Source organism: Rhagoletis pomonella, unplaced genomic scaffold, assembly GCF_013731165.1.
Source record: "Rhagoletis pomonella isolate Grant_MI unplaced genomic scaffold, Rhpom_1.0 Rhpom_scaffold_02493, whole genome shotgun sequence".
NCBI lineage: Eukaryota > Metazoa > Arthropoda > Insecta > Diptera > Tephritidae > Rhagoletis > Rhagoletis pomonella.
In genome coordinates this window covers 1-8,027 of record NW_023461047.1, presented here as the reverse complement: position 1 = coordinate 8,027, position 8,027 = coordinate 1, and positions in this window count along the sequence as shown.

Here is an 8,027-nt window from a genome sequence, read left to right as displayed (position 1 = left end):
CAGATATCTTAGCCCTTTATTTTACACTTTTTATTTTTCGCATTATTGCCACACCACTAGAACTTTTTCAAATCTACAAGAACAAAAATTGCGTAATGCTTCAAGCTTTTGCTAAAGTTTTCAATGTCGTAAACTGCAATGGTCTTTGAAATTCTGTCTAAAAGCAACTGTTTTAATGTGAATATTCTTAGGAGATCACCAACCCATCTCTTTGCCTATCGGCTGTGTAGTTCACAGAGAACAAGTGCATGTAATGGACACGTTTAATCACCTACTGCAGTGACATTATCAGCAACGGCAACAGCAAGAGTAGCAACAACAATGCAACACTGGCAATACGCATGTTTAACAATAAAAATTCGCTCGTTATGTGGATACAAGCGATTACCAAAAGCAATTAAAACGGATTAAAAGACAACCAACTGATTTATTGAGGCGAATTGTAAACACTTGGAATGACCACAGCAGCTACCGCTACCGCTACCACAATGTGGCGATTACGATGGCGTTTTGTCGATTTACAGCAACCAAATAACCTCCATCTGCACCTCCCCTCCCCCTCTCGACGATTTGTATGTGCACTTCTAATTGCAATAATTGCGCAGTGAAGCAATTTAGAAGAATCGCTCTACGGCAAACAATCAATACGAAAAATTCTAATTGAAAAAAGCTCAATGCAAAATACTCGCTTGCTTTGCCACGACACAATAGTGACAATAAAAGCCAACTACAAATATATGCGTACATATGTATGTATGTATGTATGTATGTAAGTATGTGCAACATGCATAATAGCAACAACATCGGCAGCAGTGTAGGTCTTGCTGCGATGATTGAAAAAGTGTTGGTCCGAATTTGTCGCAGAGGAAATGGGTTTGTGAGCGCGTATTTAGAATTTATATCCGCATACTGTGCACATAAATCTGGCAACAGCACAATATAACAATAACAAAAACAACAACAATAAGTAAAAGCGTTTGCAAAAAGAATGATAGCAACTCGTACAAAATGTTGCCGCAGCAATAGTTGGTTTAAGTTGTTGTAGTTTTTGTTTTTGTTACTGCTATAGCTTCAATACACATCAACAAACGGCAAGCGACATGCGACGTGCGACATACGGCAATTGCAAGCGATTTGCTTTCGGTCCAACATTTATTCTGTGTACGTGCAACAGACAAATGTGGCAATATCTGCGCAACTGTCCGCTGTGTGTGGGCGTCTCTACATACGTGTTTGAGTGGAAGTGTGGGAAGTTACTGTAAAATTTTTGTTTGCTACAACATTTATAATTGCTTGTAGGATTTGTAGCTCAGCGATTATTGTTTTTGCATTTCTATGTTTTTATTGTGGCAAACACACACACACACACAAATCATGCTCACACCGATTGACCACCGCCATGTTTTACGACATAGACACACAGTAAGCATTGCCGATAGAAATACAAAATGAATTGCTGCAACATCTGCGCTCGCCAATCGACACAGCAACATATTCACCAGCGTATGTACATTTGTACGTATGTATGTATGCTCATATGTGAATGCACTAGCCCTGGAATTTGTATAAAATCGTTAAAAGTAAATCTTCATTAGATCTGCACAACAAAGCATTGAACAAGTTGTTTGTGCTAGCTCTGAGAATAAAAAGTATGGCATTTCTCTTATTCTCAACTTTTTGTGGATTTCAATTGATTTATTTACATACGTACTGGTATTGTGAAATTTAAATTGAAATTGATTACACTTTTCACTATGAGAATGCCTTAACCTCTCCACAAACATTTTCGAAAGTTTTTTTTACTTGAATGGATTTACTAATAAATCGCAGGCAGTTGTTGGGTGTCAAAGAGCTCATTTATTCGCCCTTCAACACTTCGCTGCCAAAAATCTCATACTCAACTGTGACACAAGTTATCTGCAGTCCCATCTGCTCAATGAAAGTTAATACCTAGCACGTCTCTCCGGGATCGAGGTCAAAATGAGTTTTGCCGCCCGCATCCCCTCGAAGCCTCTCAGTCATTGCGGAGTGACAATGTTCGATGGCGAAAGGTGTCTGAGCCCCCTCAGGTATCTCATTACCAGACACTCCCGAGTGGCCTGGCGGCGAGGGTAAGACAGGTGCATTTTTGTAACTAGTATATAGGTTAGGTTACGTTAGGAGGGTGTGTGTGGATTATGCCATACTTTCCCACGGGGACAGAATTGTCCATTGTTAGTGCCCTGTTTTAGTAATTGTCAGGAGCAGATGCATACCTATAGTAGAAAAAGTAGTTTAAATTCATTATTATACTGAACCAATTACCATCCCTGATGAAGCCGAGGAGATCCAATAGTTCCACCTCCGATACCTCGCCCAGACTATTGAACAAGCGCGAACCCAAGTGCTTGAGTCGCTTCATCTGTAGACCTAGGCTACGGTTCCTTGTTCCTTCTCTGAACCGTCAGTGTCGATGGATATACTCCTCTCTGCTCCTGGAAGTCCTGCAACCAATTCTTCTCTGGTCGAGAACCAAAAGGGTGCCTTCGTATTGGAGGTTCCACACAGGCGTAATGTAATCATTTCTGGCTTCCATGTCAGCTTTAATTCCATTTATCCGGCCCCTTTTTATTTCATTCAGTTTTCCACGTGTTGGTTTCTCTGAGTCTGAGAGCGCTCTTTTCGGCCATACCATGGATAAAAATATGCAGCGGTTGCAAATGAAATATCATGTAAAGCCCTTCCCGAGTATATAAGTGGCCAATGTCTTAAGTGCAGGTTGACTGTAACGTAAACTCCTGCCTCTCCTCCTTAGCAATTTCCACCATTTGGTTCATGGCATTAAGGATTACAAATACCTCGGTTGAAATACCAAAGCATATTCCCCAAGGGAAGTTCGTTCCCATTATCTTCGGTATAGACACCAGACCCAGTATCAGGCTTGAGCTCGAGCTCAGCGTTGGGATTGAGCCAGCAATCAGCTTCAGAGAACTCAACATTGTAACGATGTGGCGTCGTCTAACCCCTTCTTTAAAGGAGAAAAGAGGCTGCGAGGAACTTCCTATACGGATGACTTTTCATTTTTATTGAGCTGTAAATTTTTAGATGCCCTTTCTGATCTGATAAAGGGTCATTTAACCATGGCGACTAAGTGATCTACGAAAAAGTGGACTCGCTGTAAATCCTTACAAGACGAAACTCGGGCCGTCCTCATTGGATCATTGACGCACTTAAAACCACTCGAAGTCTGGCTCTTAACCTCATGTTTAACAAAGAGACTGTCGACGTCTTAGGTAAGGCTCCTACAGCTGGTGGCTTCGACTTCATCCTAGATAAAACAAGTAACTGCGTAACTATACCCGCACCATTTGCTCTTTCTCCTCTCACATCGTTCGTAGGGAGGAGTAGGAGCGCAGCAGTGGTTGGAAGAAGGCTTGACGCAAGGGCCGGTGGAAGTAAAGTTTGCAGGAAACTCCCCATAAGCCTTAAATTTAGGTTTCCAGATTGTTGTAGTGCTTTCCAATCATATGTAGCTGCCGTTAAAGAAGCAGTCTATATATTTCCTTGTCAGACTTACATACTTATATGTAGGTGGCAGACAGCTGCAATATTACAGAAAACGGCGAATGAACTGGCCAATAGGATCATTTTCCCGTCAGTTCCACCTAGAACAGAACAAGAAGAACAGAATGGCTTCATGTCAGCTAGCGATCCCTGGATAAAAATCATGATATGTGCTACTGTAAGCTCTTCTTCATCGGGTATCCTTAGGCCGGCAAAGCTGCAACTTTAAATTCTATTTCAATTGTATTTTTATGCTCTCATAAGTTGCGAAAACTACTAACATAAAATGGATTAATCTGAGTTGCTCCAAGCCTAATATAAAGCTTCGTACAAGAAAACTAACGGAATCCTGGCCCTTTGAACGCATGGCCGTCATGTTTAGAGCGACGTATATTTCGCATTAAGCTCTTCCTCTGTGAATCTTACGCCCTACGAAGAATTCTTTTTAGATCTATAGGGGACTATTTCTTTGAAGGCAGATATCACGGAATACCAGCAACATTTCTTTTAAAATTATGAGTTGTTTCTACCGTTTCTAAAGTCAGAAGGCGCGCATCAAATAAACATTAAGATTTCTGAAGTTGTAGAGCTCAGCACAAACCTGTCAATTGTTAAAAGGTTACATTTCCGGATTATATTGCAGTTATTATTAATAGACTTCGGATGTTTATGCAGATATACATATGTACACCTTATCTATAAACATATGTAATTGTTACAAATTTCTTCTTTTGCTTATGGGTAAGTGGTGCTTCGTTTTTTGCATAAACTTCCGAAGTCTAATTATTAATTTAATGTGAGTGTAAAAATAATTGAATAAATCTAGAATTTTCCGCTGTCCTCTAGTAAGGGTTCCATTACCCTAAAGTCTCCAGAGCCGCTAATAGGTTAAGGACTGCCCTGGAGTTGATGGGAAACTTTTTAATTACCTTTTCTGACAGAAAATATTAAGGATGACGGAAAATTATACATATGTCTGTCTTCGCGTTAGGATCCGGTGGCCTTTCATTGCCTATTTTATGAATGGCTTCAATGGATGGTGGTGGCCAAGGATGCCAACTCTTTAAGGAGAATTCCAACAAATTCCCGAAAAAATTCCCCCTTTTTCTAAGGTATTCCTCCAAAATAACTTTATTATTATGTATATTTAATTTCCCCAAAACTTAAAGCCATTCCGCGATTCCCACGAAAAATTCAAATTCAACCAAAATCGGGTAATTCTCCCTCGTTGGCATCACTGGCGTTCCATGCGTTCAAAGGACCATTTGTAACTAGGCTGGATATCCATTGGCGTTTTCAACTGATGCCAGTTAGCTGGTAAAAAAAATGCCGGTATGCTTTGCTCGTCTAGGCTAAAAGTGTTCGCTGTAATGCAAATGCTGATTTGAATGACTAGCGTTGTTCTTTTACTTTTGAATATGAGTAGTAACGGGTGACAATGCTAGTTTTTCCTATTTTTAGTAGCTGACAAAGTTACTAATGATATTCGGCTCTCAAAACAGTCAATCAAGTTTATTATTTAATCATCTATCGTTTTGTGCGTTCCACAAGTGCGCAAGCAATTCGTCGCACCGTGGACAAATTTTAGCGTAACTGGGATCTTTTGGACCTTAAGCCAACAACCAGACAGAGGCGAGACTGAGAAATATTTGGCACCGATCAGCTGAATTATGTAGGCTTCGTTAGGGAGCCAACCAGGCGTTTTTGCGGGCATACTGAAACGCAAGAACTGATACCTTAGACAACGCAGTGAGTGAGTGAGCAAGATGCCGGTTTTGGCCAAAAAGTCATCTGTTCTAACTAGGCCAAAAGTGTTCAACCAAGCATGAATGCATCCACAAAGATTTACTGTTTGGTGCGGTTAATGACATATATTGGTCCGAATTAGAGATGGGCACGGGCCTAAATTTTCAGGCCCGGCCCGGCACGAGTGCAAAATCAACTTTCAAAAACACGCACGAGCCCGCACGTTAAGAATTTTAGTGGGGCCCGGCCCGGCACGACGGGACACGCCCCAGCCCGTAAATAAAGAGCCAACTTTTATTGTATGTATACATATGTACATATTTTTAATTTTGTGTTTATGTCCATATGTATGTATATTTACTTAAGCGAATCAATATTTTACAACAAAGATTTTTATAATATATTTTCTGGGAAGTAGAAAAAGTGGAAGGCCCGTGCCCATCTCTAGTCCGAATCATCACAAATTGGACCGACCGCGTGCCCAGCCAGCTGGCAGCGAAGCCGACGTGCTATTCGATACATAATTGCATGAATGTAGCTGCAAAATGAAGCTAGAGTCAATTTGATATCTCATAACATTGTGTTTTTAACCGACTTCCAAAAAAGGAGGAGGTTATCAGTTCGTCGGAATATTTTTTTTTTTTTATGTATGTTACCGCATAACTTTGCACCACGTCAACCGATTTCAATAATTCTTTTTGCAACGGAGAGGTAGTGTCTCAGAGGTGGTCCCATACTATTTGGTTTAGATCCGATCATTGGATCATGAAATATATAGATATATATATTTTTTTTTACGCCGGTTTTTTTTGCTAAAAATTACTTGTTATTTCAATTTATTTTCCTGTCGTTCTATTCTGGTTATGGTTCTTTGTTATGGTTTACTTATCCAGAGATTGACAAACTATGTGAACAAGAAGAGCGAATTGAAGAAAAACTCCCAATATTCCCATGCCACCATTTTTGAATTATATACATATACATATATTCATGCATACATAAATAACTACTACTTCAATAACAGCACGAAAAAACTACAAAATTGTAAAGCACAATATTCAAACATATTTATACACAATCCTCCCTCCTTCTCATGTACTTAGCGTTCTTTCCAACAACTTTTTTTAACAACGAATATGGAACAAAAAAAACGTGGTCAAAAATTCGATCTGCCACTCACTTAATTTGTGGTTAAGTTGCAAAACTTTTCGATATTTCTCTGCATGACGAGCTAACCCCTAATTTAGGGATGATTGCCATGATGTTGATGATGCGATGCCAGGAAAGTTGCACGCATATGGCAGCACATCAGAGAGGTGGAGTGCTTAGTAAACCGCAATTTGTTTTAAAACTTGTAAAAAGCGCAATATAGATTATTAAAATGTAATTAAGCATAATTTTTACTCGAACTGTCAAAAAGTTTTCTCGTACACAAGACGAGCGCGTACAATGAAGCACAAAATTTGAGCGATTTGTCTGCTGGGAGTATTTAAGCTAATTAAAGGACAATTTTTGGCTGCCGCGAAAATCGCTGTATTTTAATAGATTTAAGCGCTAGTGTATTACTAAATGAGAGCTGAATTAATTTGTTAAAAATTTCGGTAATCAATTATATGTGTTAAGGTCAGCTTTTACCTTTTTTAATGGCTGATTAAATGTTCGAAAATTAAAAAGGTTTTACGCAATTCAAGTATGAAAGTAAGTATATATGTACATATTTATATAGCCCTGTTTGTGAACAAAAATTAGCATTTTATTTGAAATTGTGTTAAAATGCAGGTAGTGGTGCGTATGTACTTGCCTAATAAGTATTTTCCTTTTTCAATAAATCACTTTCCGCACTTCCCCCTCTCAGCAGTTTACACTTGTTACGGCAATTATTGAAATTGCCACATACGAGTGCCATTTAATCCACAGGGATTCGCATCAGATGTCCCAATCACATATTTATTTTTCTATTTGCTGCTACTCTTACTGTACTGTACATACATACGTACATAGGCATTTATGCACACTCACATCTAGGGTGTTGCATGACAACATTAATGACAAATCAATATCTACATGTGAGCTCTTTGTTTGCTGGGGTGGTTCGCCCCTTCCATATTGATTACCTACCACTCATAATGGCCCACCGGCTTTGATTCAAAGCATAGCATTTCAATTCAATCAATTGAGGGCGAAAATTAATGGTCATTGACACACTCGTATAGGCATAAAATTAATGTGGTCGCACTGTTACAAATTAAAATGTTACCAAAAAATTTATGACCTGACATTTTTCCTCAAAATGTACTGTGGATCGGTTGTAATATGTGTACATACGAGTAGAACATGCGCGCATACACTTGTCGACGAATGGTTTGCAAAAGGGAAACAAGTGCATGAAGTTTTTCTCACGAAAATCTTTTTAGCAGTGAAAGGTGATTGGATTTGTGTTCGTGAGAAACTCGCTGAGTTAATTCCATATTACGATATATAGGAGTTGAGAGAGTCATATGGAGAATAATATTACAATTCTTTTGGGATTTAGCTGCAAGTGCGAATCATATGCAATTGTGTGGGAACTAATTTTGCATTATTTTAACTGAAAATAGTATAAAATTTGAATGGTACCTTTTTAGGCATTCCCAGGAATTCAAGCGCTTTCATAACAAATGGCCGATAGATCAAATTGACTTATCGGCTCTCTTTTTTTTTGGTACATACATTGATAAAATGCCCAAATTTATCTGATG